General features: G+C 32.3%; 1 long non-coding RNA gene across 1 annotated transcript; it reads left to right on the forward strand.

The window, feature by feature from the left end:
- The first annotated feature begins 8,685 nt into the window (after positions 1-8,685).
- On the forward strand, positions 8,686-9,848 carry LOC143258136 (uncharacterized). Its single transcript, XR_013032153.1, has 2 exons — positions 8,686-8,891; positions 8,978-9,848. It is a non-coding gene; the product is annotated as an uncharacterized LOC143258136 (long non-coding RNA).
- Positions 9,849-17,675: the final 7,827 nt, after the last annotated feature.

Raw genomic sequence — 17,675 nt, forward strand, 5'->3', positions numbered from 1 at the left:
TTGTGTAGTTTGGCTTAGTAATCGCAGAAAGCTCGTTATAATAGAAATAACAAACCAATATCTTTCCTTGACAAACTGTTAATTCATAGTTGTAGTTGTATACCATTTTTATTCTATATGTCAATAAAGAGTTAATTTCTGAGTAAAGACGTGTTCAATACTTCCCTCTTATCTTTATTAAGGAAGGAAGGTTCTCAACCTAAATGAATAAAAGCTCTTAATGCTCTTCATACTTTATATACGGGTAGTGAAGGCACAGTTAGAGCGATCATGATAATACCCGTTATTCTACTTATACAAAATATAGAGTTAACAAATAGTTAAAACTAATAATCCGTTATTCTCTTTTGTTTTATCTTGCATCCATGATGAAAGTACATAATCACATGACCGTTCCTAATTTAACAGTGTAAGTCTACAGTGAAGGCAGCTAGTCATTACCACCCACCGCCAATTCTTGGGCTACTCATTAACTGTTTCATCATGACACCCACAAGACTGAAAGGGTAAGCATGGTTGTTGTGATGGGTATTTGAACCCGCGATCATCCAATTACGATTCGAGTGCATTAACCACCTGGCCATGCCTACTCGTTGACCTGATCCTTGTAGTTGTGTATCACTCAAGATTGAAAAATACCAAATACACTATATATTGAAAAATAACATCATTATCTAATTTCAGACACATATAATTTTAAAACTTTTATTAATATTAACAAACCTATTTAATAAAATTTTTACTTTGAGAGTGTCTTGCTTTTAGAGTTAATGTGAAATCCAGAAAGTTCCAAATTTCATGTAAGGCAAGTGCTCTCATGATATTTGAACTCTTCGATATAATATATGTTCTGAAGAGACCTTCCTATTAAATAATTTAAAAGAATAGGACATTAATAAATTGTTTTTGAAAAGCTCTCTTTCTAATCATATGAACTCTCAGCAGCAAAAACAGATCTGAAAAACGATGCTCCATGAATTATAGTTTCATTGTTCTCACCAGATGTCATGATAATTCTTAAGCATTTAAACAAGATATTTATATGTAAAAACGGCTCGTTTGGGTTGAGAAAATGTTTTTTACATAGAGGAGCGAATGTAACAATCTTAAGTCAAAGAAATTCATTTTTATTATACCTAATATTAATTTATTTAGAAGAAGAATATTAATAGTTAGAAACACATCTTCTTCAATACTTTCCATTATATTCGGTTTGTTTGTTTTGAATTTCGCACAAAGCTACTCGAGGGCTATCTGTGCTAGCCATCCTAAATTTAGCAGTGTAAGACTAGAGGGAAGGAAGCTAGTTATCACCACCTACCGACAACTCTTGGGCTATACTTTCACCAAAAAATCGTGGGATTGCCCGTCACATTATAACGCCCCCACGGCTGAAGAAGCGAGCATGTTTTGCACGTCAGGGATGCGAACCCACGACACTCAGATTACGAGTCGCATGCCTTAACAGGCTTGGCCATGCCGGGCCTTATATTCGGTGTTTTATTATTTTCCACAAGAAGTCCCGAAGAATTAGTTTACAATATTATTTTGTTGTTATCCTTTCATTACCTTACATATTAAGTTAATAATCTGTAACAACATAACATATACTTAACATATACTTCTTAAATTTAAAACAAAATATCTCGATAATTAAACATTTTAGATTTTCAAAATTAACACAATTTTTATGCTAATTTAATCTCGTGTCATTTCTGTCACTTATAGCTCTTCTCCTAGTTACGGTAAGTATGTTAGTACAAACCTAATACAGTATTCTATAAGCACGTTAACAGATAGTTTGTTTGTTGTTAAGTGCAAAACTACATAATTGGTCATCTATAATGTGCCTACCAGAAGCAATAAAATCACTTCTTTACAGCTATGAACCTTTTGACTTACTGCTGAGCCACAAGGTGGATGAGGGTGTTCATTCAACAGCTAATACAATGTTTCTGTAATCTTTAAAAACTGTAGTAAATTGTAATATAAATGCGGCAGGATTTATTTTAAAAATATACATTTTTATCAATCTCCCACACCTATATCCCCACAGAAAAGAAAGCATCCCTATTCCTCGAAAAGATACTTACTCTTGAAAAGAAAACCCTCATTATAGGGAAGGCTTAATACTAAATAATTTATATAAAACAGTTTTTATGCCACTTTTTTCTAATTTTACCTAAGTACATTATTTAAAGTACTTGCTATGTTCTTTTCAATGGGCCGGATATGACATGATGATTGTGGTGAAAGGTTGTAGATCGGTAGTTTCAACAAAGAAATGGCAATTTTAAACCTTACGACATAAACAGGTGGTAAGATCTCTCTAATCGTAATGTTAGGGTGAAGAGTTCGAATCTCCGTCACACCAAAACATGCTCGCCCTTTCAGCCGTAAGAGTAACCTAAGAGTTGGTGGTGGATGGTAATAACAAGCTGCCTTATCTGTAGTCTTACACTGCTAAATTAGAGACTTCTAGCTCAGATAGCACTCGTGTAGCTTTACGCAAAATCCAAAAACAAACAAAACGTCAGAGGTCTGTTGGCTAGCCATTCAGCTCTTCTGTTATGTACGTTTGAAAATGCCAAGTAATTTTTTTTTAATTTGTGATAGGTAACTAAAGCTGGTTTATTTTTAGAACTTGAAGTAATTGATTCATAAAACCTGAGAAAATCTACTCTTATGGCAATTCTTAACTGGATCAAATCAGTTCCAATAAAAACTATTCTTTGACTTTTTTGTTTCATTGTTGACAGTTTTCAGTTAAATAAGAAACAATTTCAGTTTGAAATAGTTTCAAAACACAGGTGAAAATAAAGCGTAAAATCGGTAATTGCAAGAAGAAGGAAAACTTAAAAACAAAACAAGAAAAGTAAATATGTGGAACTTCGAGTACACTTTTTTTTATTTCCAGAAACTACTTAATGCATAATAAGCATTGTTACAAATACTTTATGATGTTATGTCTTAGTTTACCGTATAAAGTCGGTAACAACATGCAATTAAAACATGTTTAAGGCTTATGGTAATAGTATATATATATAAAGGAATATGATTTTTATAACAGTTTATAATGCTTTCAAGGTTCCAGTAGTAATGGATTTAAGGTCAGGTGAAAACCCTACAGGCATTACATGTCGGCTGTAGTAGCGAAACAGGGTTATTGAGACTAACTAATTATCTAGGTCAATAGTAAATTAGGAATCTATTAAAACAGGTTATGATCTAAAACCTCAGCGAGATTGTGGCGAATTGTAAGAAAGCTGGGAGAATACAAAATACACAGTTGGTGTATGTGATCAATAGAAGGTAATTAAACATGAATATTGAGTAAGACGTTTGGTTTTCTAAAGTGATTTTTGAATTCTAGCATTATATTAAAGAAAAAAGATGCATTTTACCTTACATTACGACAACGCGGGAACTGTGGGGCATACGTTGTCATTGCTTTGTGGTTTATGTAGTATGACATTTTTGTTGAATTCATTTTCGCTAATATTTTTGTTCACTTGTTTATATAAAGTTAAGCACCATGCTACACAATGAGCAATCTGTACTCTACTTATCATGAAACCCGGTTTGTAGCGTTGTAATTCAGAAGACATACCGTTATGCCACTTTTGCGAATGACGATAATGATTGAACTCATCAAATAAAACACTGCATTTCAAGAAAGTTTCAAACGTGTTTAAACTGCTGTAATTGTTCAATATACAAAACTCTATGTCTACACGGCCGAATTCTAGTGTGATGAACTGTGTTCTCTAAGGTCCAAGGCTAGAGCAAGCAACATGCTGCTAATACGCTACTCCCTTGAAACTGAAGGGTCGTTTATAAATGTGTTTGTCAATAACGTTATTAGGTTAAAATACCAACACAAGCAGTAAGTATTACTTCCAAATTGCTTTCCTTCTACTTAGAAGTTGAAAATAACATAAGGTTGGGCTTGACATTTGTAGCTTTTACCCTAACCCCATGGCTAGTGTATTGGTTGTTCCACTCAAATTAAGAATATCGTATATGCAAAACTATTGAACTTCTACCATTCAAATTTAAATAAGTGACTATTAAAAAGGGAAAAAAACTGTTACATATATAATTAACACGCAATGATTTCGACAAATAAGCTCAGATGTGATCATAAAAGCCTTCTTTAATTGTTATAAAGTATTATGATTCTACAAGTACAAAACAAAATGTAGATCAACATTCCTTTCAGTTCACCAAATGTCATTGAGTTACACCAATTTCAGGGAATTCTACCTGTTATCTATTATACACGTGTAATACTTGTTTATTTTTGGAACAAATTATTAAAGGCACCACGAATCGAAAGAACAGCTCACATATGTGTTACAGACGTGTAATACTTGTATATTGTTGAAACAGAAATTATTAAAGACTCCACATATGCAAAGAACAACTCAGATGGATATTAAAGACGAGTAATATTCGTTTATTGTTCTAAATCGAATTTTTCAGTTCTCCAGATATCAAAAAAAGAAAAATTCAAATACATGATATAGTTTGATTGTTCTAACACAAAACATCCAATAATTTAGACGTCATTTTTCCAAATAACAACCACTAAGGTTATACCATACATCGTTCAGTAGTCTGTGGTTTTGGCAAGATATAAACTCACCAGATATTTTAAAACGTTACATTAGAAATAAATATTTATGTTTTACCCATTTTTACAATACCAAGAGTTCTTCAAAACCTCAGTTTTTCTGTATCTATAAAAAATATTGAAAAACTGTACCACACATTTTAGTGCCTTTTTAATTAAATACTGGTTTCAATAACTATAAAAACGTTAAAGCAGTGTCAATAAAAAACACGTAAGTACACAAAGTATTGTATAGGAAACGAAATGTGAAACATAATATGAACTCGTGAATCTCAGACATCTCTGTACGAAAAGTAAAGACCACAGTTTACTGAATCTTTGATGCAATATACTCAAGAACCCAAATCACACTCTGTTGAATAGATTTATATTCATCATGTAGTCTTAAAGCATGTGAAATGGTGATCTGTAAATGAAATATAACAAATCAAGCTATCCTGTATAGTGTTTGTTACAAGGTTTTTATTTTCAAGACATGTAAGAGGATATAATGCAGAATTCTTAGTACATTTTCCAGGATTGAAGGAAGGAGACAGAAGAGAGAGAAAGATTAATATAGAGCGGATATTTAACCTTTTCTAGACCTCGATGATAATTTATTAGCAACACACCAACACACTCTGACGACAAAAACCTGTTGACCTTTTGGATTATGTGACCTGTCATGTTCATTACTTGCTCACGCTGTCGTAATTAAACTGTAGTGACGGTTTATGAGTTAACACACGTACCAGAACCATGAAGGATTTGAAATTAGAGCCATATGAAGAAATACACATTTTATAACTTAAATTAGTGCACTTTTAAACTACATATATTTTTTCTCGTTGTTAAGAACAAGGCGACACATTGGGATTTCTGTGCTAAAGGATCTTTTCTTTTTAATAGTTTCACAGGGAAATTTACTTTTGTTATTTAACAAAAATTGAATTTTTTTTCATTTACATCTACAACCTAACGTAACTAATGCACTTACAAAAGTTAAACAAATCACATATTTTACCATAAAACATAGTTAATTAGGTTACCAACACTTTCTACGAAGAAGACATCAAACGTAGTTTCAAGATTTTACAAACCCCAGTAATTTAAGTAAGAGTACACAACATTCAGAGAAAAGATAAAAACAATACATTACAGTAATATAGGTTTTATTGACTTTTGTTGTTTTTTTTAAAAGCATGCTGTGAGTACAATTCACGTAGATCAAGGAAACAGAAATATTCCAATATCAAAACGGAACGGTTTATTATAACTCATTATAATAAGTCCAAATAAGTCCCTTTAACACTCTAAGCGAACAAATATGACAGTCATTAAAGATGGCATTTAAACACTTCAAGTGAACAAATATTACAGTCATTAAATTCAAGCCTTGAGCATTTCAAGTGGAAAATATGGCAACAACTAAACATGGCCTTTAAACACTTCAAGTGAAAGTATATGATACTTACAAAAGAGGAGCCTTGAACATTCCTATTCAGCTACTTACTGCTCACAAAGATTAAATATTCTTGTTCATAGTTGGAAAACTATGAGAGCCTGGCATATCCTGATTGTCATGATAAAATGCTCGTAATGTTCAACTTGGTGTTTCGAATCCGGTCACCGAACATATCACTGGAGTGCTCAAATGTGACGATTAATCTCATATTTCATTGTTAAAGAGCATCCCAATAGTTGAGCAGTGGGTGGTATTAACTTCTATCTAATGTATCGCTTTATATTTTGGACAGCGAGCATATTTGAGGTGACGGGGATTTGAGCCCACGACTTCCAGAGTACGAGTTGAGTGCCTTAATCACCTGGAAATTCAGGGCCTAAAAACGTTTGATTCACACGTTATAGTTTTGTGTTTCTGTTTTATAAACTGCTACTTTTACGTACTATAAAATTTTTAATCGCTGTTGAAATATAATTTTGAAATCTCCGCTCACTAAATGATTATCTTAGTAACTGCATACGTTTTAATAATAGGACAAAACGTGGAATTATCGATTTTATTTTCCATTTGGATAACATCAAACAACATTCATATACTTTCTTTAATGTCCGTCGTTGGTAAAAAAAATATTATATTTTTCGATATAATATGACTACACGAGGGCTGTCTGCTCTTACCGTCCCTACTTTAGCAGTTTAAGACTAGAAGGTACGCAGCTAGTCATCACCACCCACCGCCAACTCTTGGGCTACTCTTTTATCATCGAATAGTGGAATTGACCGATCTTTATAACGCCACACACATCTAAAAGTGCGAAAATGTTTGGTGTGACAGAGATTCAAACGCGCTACCTTGTGATTAAAAGTCAAGTGCCGTAACCATCTGGCCATGCCGGGCCCAAAGTGATGATCAAGTCCCACTTCTCGACTAAATTAGCCAAATTATTAGCGGTGATCGCTGATGATTAGATTGGTCTTCCATGTATATCAGTTCAAAATTGGCCACGGTGAGCGCATGTGTGATAAACAAACTAAATAACAAAACTGAATCATTTAACAAGATATCTTTCTTTCGAGCTTATTTAAAATATGTGAAATTTGATATTTTAAGACGCAAAAAAGAAATTTCAAAGTTTCAAGGCTGAAAAACCCCTATACAATGCACATGACTAAATTTGTAAAGAACTGGATAAACACTAAAAGATATAGTCAAAATAGTTTAATAACACATCTTGTTGTAATACGAAATTATTTTTAAAACAAATAGCTGTTACAATGAACGTTCGCACAAATGCACGGGAAGCTCAAAAACATGATATTAATTCGTCTAAAGATTTAGAAGAATGCAAAAATTTACATTACAATATTAAAATTAAATACGAAGCCCAATCAAGACCTAAGTCATTTGATTCAACACTTGTATCTGATTCATACCAGTTTCAAGAAGTTCCATTACTCATTAGTAGGTGGGTACTTGGATTTGTAGCACAAATAATGTGAAAATGGAGTCAAATAGGGTTTTGTATTCGAGAGAATATAATGTAGGAACTATATCGAATCGAGTTTTAACCTTTTTAGAAACCCTAGTCGTACACTTGAAAATATAACATTTAATTTTTCTTTGGACTTGTTTCTGTACTTCTTAACGATTCCTATCAAATTATCAGTTTTGTTATATTGTGTTTACCTTCTCTTATTAATGAAGAATGGTGTTACTGTGTGTGTTTTGGTATAGAAAAGCCACATCCGGCTATCTGGTGTGTCCACATAAGGGAAACGAACTCCTGATTTTAGCGTTGTAAATTCAAAGATTTACTGATATCCCAGCGAGGAACTAACGAAGGAAGCAAAATAAAAGTTACAGAAAATCTGATTATGCTTTCTTTATATAAAGTTTTGCTGAGACTGAGTATTCTAGTTAATGGTGGTGAAAGGTAATGGTGAAATATAGACACGTAATTGACTATTTAAATGTTTCATTCACAAAATAGATTAAAATAATCCTCCATCAGAGTATTCATTTCTTTGTGTTTTTTTTTTTTACAGCACTGTCACTTTATTAGAGAAGGAGAAACACCATCAGGAAACGGAAAGACAGCAAATAAATATTTTACATAAGACAGGTCCCCATAAAGATTTAGCTAACTACAAAGAAAAGAAACAGTAAACAATTCGTGGATATTTATCATAGAAGAAAATATTAAAATAGGTCTAATAATTTATAACGAAAGTGTTAACTCAAATGTTAACTCAGTTTAGAAGAACATAATGCTATAAAACAATCTTACCATGCAGTGGTTACATGTATAAAATCTAAAGTAAAATTAAGAGCTGTTTTTTGGTTTTTCTTTTTTAGAATTTTGGGTTGAATATCAATTTCAACACAGCTCAAGCCAAAAGTACTGCAAGCTAACTTACGAATAGAACATGTTGACCCTGATATTTTACTTAACGTAAATTAGTCTGACGCAATAAAATATCAGCGATTTGTAAAGGTACTACAAACTAACTTACGAATAGAGCATGTTGACCCTGATATTTTACTTAACGTAAATTGGTCTGACGCAATAAAATATCAGCGATTTCTAAAGGTGGAAATACGAGCCAGAAATGCGTGAACATGCAATATGTATAGTTAAAAAAACGAAAGAAAAACTTGACCACCTTCAAATGAATTTGTGAATTATCAATGGAGAACTAAACATATGCATTCTTCTAAATCTATTTGAGAGTATAAAAGGATTTTGAAATCAGAAAACAACACATTTCTTTCTGAGAACTAGAGACACAAACAGTAACCATGAACGCTCTGGTAAGTTTCAATTTATTACGTTCAGCCCGTTCGAATTGCTTGAACTTTATGAAAATATAAAACAAATTATTATTTCTTTTTACTAGATCGTTTTTCTCGGTCTTCTTGTCTACTTCCATGCTGTTTTACCAATAGCTGGTGTTGTTGGTCCGTCTGATATTAAACCTGTTTCTGGCGCTCCAGCCGGTTTTGCTCGTTTTGACGTATCTCCCACTACCGCAGCACCTGTCGATGACGTTGTTGCAAATGGCGATGTTGACGCTGGTTAAGGTTTGGCTGCACATTCCTGTTGGACGAACTGTTGCCTCTGTCACTCCGTCAAGTTATACTCAAGAGTAAAAACATTATTCACTAAAATGTTTTCAGTTTAGCTTTAAGAAGCTACGTTCTATTTACTATTTTAATTAAAAGAGAAATAGAACTTACTGTATAAATTCTTTTTTCTTCATTTCTTGTAGTTCAGCACAAAACTGAGCAATGAACTATACTGCGCTCTGCTTAACAAGTGTACTGAAATTAGTTTCTATTGTTGTTTATCTTCTTTATCTAGTGCTCAGATATACCGTTATGCCAATGGAGGACAAAATTGTTTCCTACGTTTCGTACAATAACATATATTTTATCGTCTAAATATTAATGTCGAATTACGCAAAATCCCCCATCCAATTATTAAAGATTATTTGTGCTGAAGAAAAATCTTTTTAACTAACAGAAAACATGCACAAATTAAACCAACGGGATAAAGAAAATATATTGTTTGTATTTCGAACGACACGAAAACTTGTTTTATATCTTAATCAAATGTTTAAAATAGTATAAAATAAACATTTCTCGTTTTCCAGTTCGGGTATTTTGTCAATTTTACTTAACACTTATTCATGTTTGCAATGAAGCCGCTCTCTCTTTTTGTATCAAACTGTTTCATTCTGTTGCAAAATAAAGTCGTTTTAGGATTGTCATGAACTTTCGTTTCACAATTATATTAAGTAACTGGCTTTAAATTTTGAATGAACGGTGTATATTTTTATATTAACCACAATGGAACGATTCTATTTCACAGCCTACGTTTTCCAGGAGTTCTTTATCACACGTAAAAGTTATATAATATCCTTAGACTTATAAATAAAAAGAAATTGATCAGTTAGAGCAAATGTCTAAAGAAATTCTTAACAATTATTCTGTAGATGTGCATGGCGAAAAACGTGCACACATATTATAACTTCCCTCTTGAAATAAACAAAATAAATGACACGATTGCCGTGAGCGGAAACTTTTGCTGTTTAATTAATATCATATATCTGATATTTCCCGTGGTATACTTACTAAAGGCCAAGCTTAAAATTCCACTGAAGGTCAGCCACTTTTTCTCAAAATACTGGTTCTACAAAAAAAAAATATACGAAGAAATAAACAGTGCTGCACTAATTTTAATGATGCAAGAAATGTGTGTAATTACACAAACAAACCAGTAAGTTCAATCAGAAAACAGGTGTTTGAATTTTATTCAACATATACTAGAACAAAAATAAAAGTAATGGCGAATTTTTAATTCAACTTTTATGCATAAATTTTCAAAGTTATTATAACAACATGAGCATTCAGTTTTTTTCACGTAGTTAAAGGAATAACATTCAATTGATTTTTTATAGTTAGAGAGACTCATGGACTATATGTAGACTATCAGTTAAAAAAAAAAGAGACTTTCTGCTAAAAGGCTTTCACCGAATGAACATACAAGCTTTTTCTTCAGTTGTTGTTGTTCATTTATCATATTCGTTCACCTGATCTCTGGTTACTTAATAAATCTAAATAAACAATAATAATAAAAAAGAACACGAATTACGATATTCTTTCATTGTTAGGAGTTTTCTGTTACAACGAGTAAATCTCAATAAACAATAATAAAATGAGCACACTACGATTTTTTCTTTTTTTACACTTTTACTTTACAGCAAGTAAATCCCAGTAAACAATAGTAAAAAAAAAAAGAGTACGCTTTACAATTTTTTTCATTTATCAGATTTTTCACTGTTACAACAAGCCAAAACGAAATTGTTATTAATGTTCATCGTAGTAACAAATTTAAATGCTAATACACAAATAATACGAGCGTGAGAAACTAGACAAAACAAATGGCCCATTGCGTCGCTTTGTATTTAATAATAAAAAACAAATACACTGACGCACGTATTTATTATAAGATACATCTAATTAAAACAAGAAAACATAAACACAAAGTTCTTTACAAAGATCAGCAAAAAGAAAAAAACAACATCATGAATGTTTGATTTGTTTTTTAATTTCGCTCAAAGCTACACGAGGGCTATTTGCGGTAGTTGTCCCTAATTTAGCAGTTTAAAACTTGATGGAAGACAACACTATAGTCATCATCACCCACCATCAACACTTGGGCTACTGTTTTACTGACGAATAATGCTATTGGCCATAACATGGCAACGTTTCCACAGCTGAAAGTACGACCTTCATATAACGAATTCAGACTTTTAACTGTCTGGCTGTACCACGCCCCAAATATTTGACATGATTTACTAAAGTATTCTTGAGTTAAGAAATACTTCAGAGGTTTGCAAAAGATGTGAACAAATCCTTGTACCCATGCTTTTTTCTTGTTTGATCAAGTGATTTTCATGTCATAGCTCTTATTGAAATATCCATGTGATATCGTTAGTTGTCGGGTGAACATTTTCATTGCAAAGTCTTATCATGTAAAGCGCTCAAGCTGTGAAATTGTTACTTCAAAAATCTTCACTATGGATCGTATTTTTCATTATCAACATTTGTTGACCGTGCTGATTCTCGCTTAAGTAAAAAAAAATAGTATTGACGTTTTGAGTGTTCTAATCATAGTCTAATATTTACTCTAAGGACATGGAACGTCGTTTTTACAAAGATGTTTTAAACAGCAGAACATTAACATTGTTGCATAAACTATAGCGTGTAGTTAAAAATATATAAATATATCAGAATATATATGAAGATTCTCAGCTGACGACTCAACTTCCCTTACCTTTTAGTCGTGCCAGTCACAGATAAGAAATGGAAGCAAGAAGCTCGTAAAGACAACATCACAACAAAATAAGATAAACGTTAACATGGTTATCGTGATTTGTTTTCCGAATTTTATTCATTAAATAAAAAGTGTGTGCGTGTTTGTGTGTGATTTTCTTATAGCAAAGCCATATCAAGCTATCTGCTAAGCTCACCGAGGAGAATCGATCCCCTGGATAAAATAGCATTAGGGTTAAGCTATTTAGATCAAATTTATTGAGATTCATGAGCGAAAATTTCAATTTGCCAATATCTCTTGTTATTAAAAATATTCTCTGTACTTTGTAATTTTTCTTTTCAATTCAAATGAAGATGAAAGCAAACAGGATTTATATATTTTTTATTAATCATTTACATAAAAGGAAAATAAATAATTTTTGAAATAGGTCTTTTAAAACAATAATTATAGGTAATTTTTACTTTCCTCATTGAATTGAAGAATCAATCAAACAAAACGACAGGTTGGTATATGGATATGGTCTGGGACAATATGTAGACTATAAGTATAAAAGAAAACGGACACTTTTCTGCTAAAAGGCTTTAACCGAATTAACATACAAGTTTTTTCTTTAGTTGTAGTTGCTAACTTATCATATTGGCTCACCTGATCTCTGTTTACTTGACAAATCCAAATAAACAATAATAATAAATAAAGAGCACGAATTAATATATTCTTTCATTGTTAGGAGTTTTTTGTTACAACAAGTAAATTTCAATAAACAATAATAAAAAGAGCACACTTTACAATTTTTTCTTCATTCAAATTTCTTTTACAGCAAGTAAATCTCAGTAAACAATAGTATAAAAAAGTACGCTTTACGAATTTTCTTTCATTTATAAGATTTCTTTTTCTTAGAACAAGCTAAAACGAAAGTCTTAAAATGTTTTTCACAGCAATACCTTTATGTGGTAACATACAAGTAATACGAGCTTGAAAAAAACTAGACAAAACTAAAAACATTATGCCGTAAAATTAGCTAATATATCTGTTATTTTATTTAAAAATGTACTTACAGATATTTTGATAGTGTTATCTAAGACGAAAACAATCTGACATAGAGTGTTTCTTTACTGAAATTCATGTTGACGTCTGGGTGAAGTACACTATCAAAATAGCGATACAGTCTGCCAGTAGTTAAATCTATCTTAAAGTACCAATGTTGGTTATGAGCGATCTGAAATTTGCCCAAAACGGGTACTGAACCCGATTTATAGTGTTATAAACATTTATACTTATTGCTGAGCAATTAAAAGGCCAACGGAAAGTTTCTTAACTTATGAATCCAGAATTTTGATGGGGAAGCACAAATAGCCATCTGCGAAGCTTTGTGTTTAATAACAAAAAAGAAATACACTGACGCTCGAACTTATTATAAGATCCATCTAATTAGAATTAGAAAACTTTAACACAAAGCTCTTTACAAAGAGAAGCGAAGAAAACAACAACAACGTCATGAATATTTTGTTTATTTTGAATTTCTCCAAAACCTACACAAGAGGTATTTGCTGTAGCCATCGCTAATTAAGCAGTTTAAACTAGAGGGAAGGCAACACTATAGTCCTCGACACCCACTGTCAACACTTAAGCCAGTTTTTTACTAACGAATAGTGGGATTGACTGTCACATTGTAACTCCTTCAAGGCTGAAATGGCGACCTTCATATTAGGAATCAAGTGTTTTAACCATCTGGCCTTCCCAGTCCTCAAATATTTGACATGATTCACTAAAGTATTCTAAATTAAATAATGCTTAGAAGGTAAGTTAAAGATGTCAACAAATCCTTGCATCTGTCTTTTTTATTTCTTATCCAATCAAGTTATTTTCAAGTCCCAATTCTTACTAAAATGTCCATATGATGTTAGTTGTCGGGTGAATATTTTCATTGCAAAGTCTCATCATGTAATGCACTCAGGCTATGAAGTTGTTACTTCAAAAATCTTCACTATAGATCTATCTTTTAATCATGAACATTTGTTGAATGTGCTGATTTTTGCTTAAGCAAAAAAAAATTATTAATGCTTTTGTGTTCTAAACATATTCTAACATTTGCTCTAAGGACGTAGAATGTAGTTTTTGTCATGATCTACAAAATAGTAGAACTGTTAACATTGTTGGATAAACTATAGCGAGTGATTAAAAATGTATGAATATATATTATTACAGTGTTATACAAGAATTTAGGAAGTTGTGAAAGCAGCGATAGATAAAAATATATGAAATGTCGTTCGTATCTAAAGTTATATGTAAACAAAATGTCTGTGAAATTGAAAGGAATATTGTACAAAACATTGGTACCATTAGCCATAATGTCTCGATGTAAAAGTCACTCAGTGGGACATATAATGTGCAAACGTCACATAGAATAGAATTCAAAATGTAGTGATGAAAGTGTACCGTAATCATAAAAGATTGAATCGATACATACATCAGACAGCGCCATGTTCGATAATGTGGACACATGATGCAAAAGATAAGAAAAGTACATTGTTAACATAGTCGAAGAGATTGATAAAACTCGAAGGGAAATAACGAAAACGACTAAATAGTAAATGTTTTGACATTATTAGATAATAGACGGAAAATTGCGTTGTTAAAGAGGAAAATGTCATAGCTGATCGAAACAAGTGGAATATTTTAAATTTCATGGAAAGGTACACAAGATGTATCTTCGTTAATCAATCCCAATTTAGCAGAGAACGAATAGAAGAAAGGCAAATATTCCTAATCACTTACCGCCAACCCTGGGACTGTTATTTTACCAAAGAATAGAAGGATTCACAAGAACATTTTAACGTCTCCATGATTAAAATGTAAGAGCCTAAATGATATGTTTATTTGTTTTCGAATTTCGTGCAAAGCTACACCAGGAATATTTGTGCTAGCTGTCCCTAATTTAGCAGGGTAAAAATAGAGTAAAGGCAACTAGTCATTACCACCTATTGCCAACCCTTTGACTGCTGTTTTACCAACAAACAGTGGGATGGACTGTAAATTTATAACACGTCCAAGACAAAATGGGGCGAGTGTGTTAGATGTGACGGGAGAAGAAACCTGCGATTCTCAGCTCACGACCCAATCGCCCGTACCTCTTATCCATGACATGCACGAATAAGAAATGGAAGCAAGTGACTCGTAAAGACGACCTCACAACCAAATAAGATAAAGGTTGCATGGTTATGGTGATTTGTTTTTCGAATTTTACACATTATATAAAAAGTAAAGAAGATAACATTTTATTATTCTATAGACATCCCTTTTCATTTACCACCAAACATTTTTAATGGGGCTCAGTTCGGGTAAACACGCTGAATTATACAAAAGAATCACGTTATTCGCAATGAAAAAGTCCTTTTAAAAACAGGTGTTTGAATTAAATTCAACGTATACTAGAACAAAAAGAAAAGTAATGGCACAAGTCGAATTTTTAATTCAAATTTTATGCATAAATTTCCAAGATTATTATAATAGAGTGGAGCCCCTCACTGCCACCTCAAAAATGCCTCGACAAAAAGGTCGTTAATGAGGCAGAGTCGTTAGTGAGGGATGGATACCCAATTCCTTACCAAGATTTAAATTATCTACGTTTTTATAATAGGCAATCGGTCTCTGTTCATTTTAAGTCTCTTAAAAGTCCCTCTAGTCTTACACAGCTAAATTAGAGACGGCTAGCACCGATAGCCCTCGAGTAGCTTTGTGCGAAATTCAAAAACAAACAAAAAAAACAACAAAGACAAACGTTAACATGGTTATGGTGATTTGTTTTCCGAATTTAATTCATTAAATAAAAAGCAAAAAGGATAAAAATTGATTAAGTAAAATAGCCATTTATAAAGATAAAGGTAATAAAGTTAAACCAGAAACGTTCACAGAAAAAAAAAAGAAAGACGTTAGGCACGAAATGAAAATAAAATAACAAGTTTATATGTTGTTTACGAGTAAGTTCTTGTCTGCTTTGAAACCTGAACATATGATAAGAGCGCTCGCCTCGCGATGAACAGATTCAAAGTCCATCACCTATGTTATGGTATTGTAAAATGACAGTCAGTCCCATTGTTATTTGAGAAACAGTTACCCAAAGAATGACAATGGATGGTATGGAAGGATCTACTTTCCTTCTAGTTTAACACTTCAAAGAATATCCCTCGAGTATTATTCTACGATGTTCAATAAACAAAAATTCTCCAAACAATCTCTAGTTTTCATTCAATTAACTCTGTATGCTTATATTATGCATTGCATTGTATCGTTATTTGAAGGAAAAATAAATCATTCAATAAAAGTTCAGTGGACGCTATACAAAACTTGACTTAAAAATACTACGTTGATCAAATCTTCAAATTTTTCACAACAGATGGAGGGACACTTGTTATTATGTAATTTTACATTAATATTAATAAAAAACGATATATAAAATAAACAGAAAAATAAATTTCGTGCTTAATAACCCGAATCGAACGACATAGAAAAAGGTCGATAACCTTCAACGACGGAAGTGAACAGTGAAAACGTTTTAAAGAAAATACTGGCATCTAACAGAAGAAGTTTTATAAGAGCTAGATGACACTATAAAATAACTGAGAAGCAAGCGAACAGTACAGTTTTCTTTCCATATCTAAATACATCAGCACAAACCATGAAATTTCTTGTAAGTGATCATTTGATATAACATTAGAATTAAACTATTTAGATCAAATCTATTCATATTTATAAGCGAAATTTTCAAATTCACAATATCTCTTCATATTTAAATTATTCTCTTAGTTTAAAATTTTTTATAGTTGAAATGAAGATGAAAATAAAAAGGATAGATGTATTTTTATTATTAATTTACATAATGGAAAATAAAAAGCTTTTCAAATAAATCTTTAAAAGCAGTAATTATATATAACTTCAACATAACTCAATAAACTGAAGTATCAATCCTGCTAAAGAGTAGGATAGGGTAAGAGGAATGTCAAGATAACCTCAATAAAATATTTATTATCTTATATCTAGATCGGGTTTTTTTTCGGTTTTCTGGCCTACACTCGTGCTAAACTGATAGACTTTGGTCTGCTAGGCGTTACACTTGTTGGTGCATCTGGTGCTGTACTTCTTGTTATCGATCCCGAAGCTGTTGCTCTTCTTGGTGACACTCCCGCTGCCGCAGCACCAGTCGCTGCTTTCAATGCAACTGGAGCTGTTTCAGCTTCACGTAGTATTCGCGTGGGATGAGCTGCTTTCTCAGTCACGAGTGTCATCCACGGTGGTGCAGGCTTGGGTCTTGGCGTTGGAGACAGGGGAATAGGTCTGGGAGGCCCCGGCTATAGCAATGGTTTGGGAGGGCTGGGATATGAATATCATCTGAGAGAATAGTGATCTCGCTGTCGTCTCGGCTTAAAAAAAGGTTTCTTACCTTGAACCCTCAGCTTTGACAATAGTAAATATTTTCTCATGAGACATAACCGTATCTACTTCTTATTTTTTCTCGGCTACGACTTTTATTGTCTAATCAGTACTGAGTGAGTAACACGGAAGAAAGAGATAGTAAAAAATAAAAGTAAATCACAAAGTGCTTTGATAATGATTAGTAAAACGTTAAGTGTCAGAAAATAGGCTTTTTAACTTTCTTCTTACAGTTTACAAAAGATTGATCAATAATCACAAAAATTCATATTTTGTTACTAAAATATACCGTTCTGTACATTAAAGTGTTCTCGATCTACTTTCGTCTA

Source organism: Tachypleus tridentatus, chromosome 7 (assembly GCF_004210375.1).
Source record: "Tachypleus tridentatus isolate NWPU-2018 chromosome 7, ASM421037v1, whole genome shotgun sequence".
NCBI classification, from domain to species: Eukaryota; Metazoa; Arthropoda; class Merostomata; order Xiphosura; family Limulidae; genus Tachypleus; species Tachypleus tridentatus.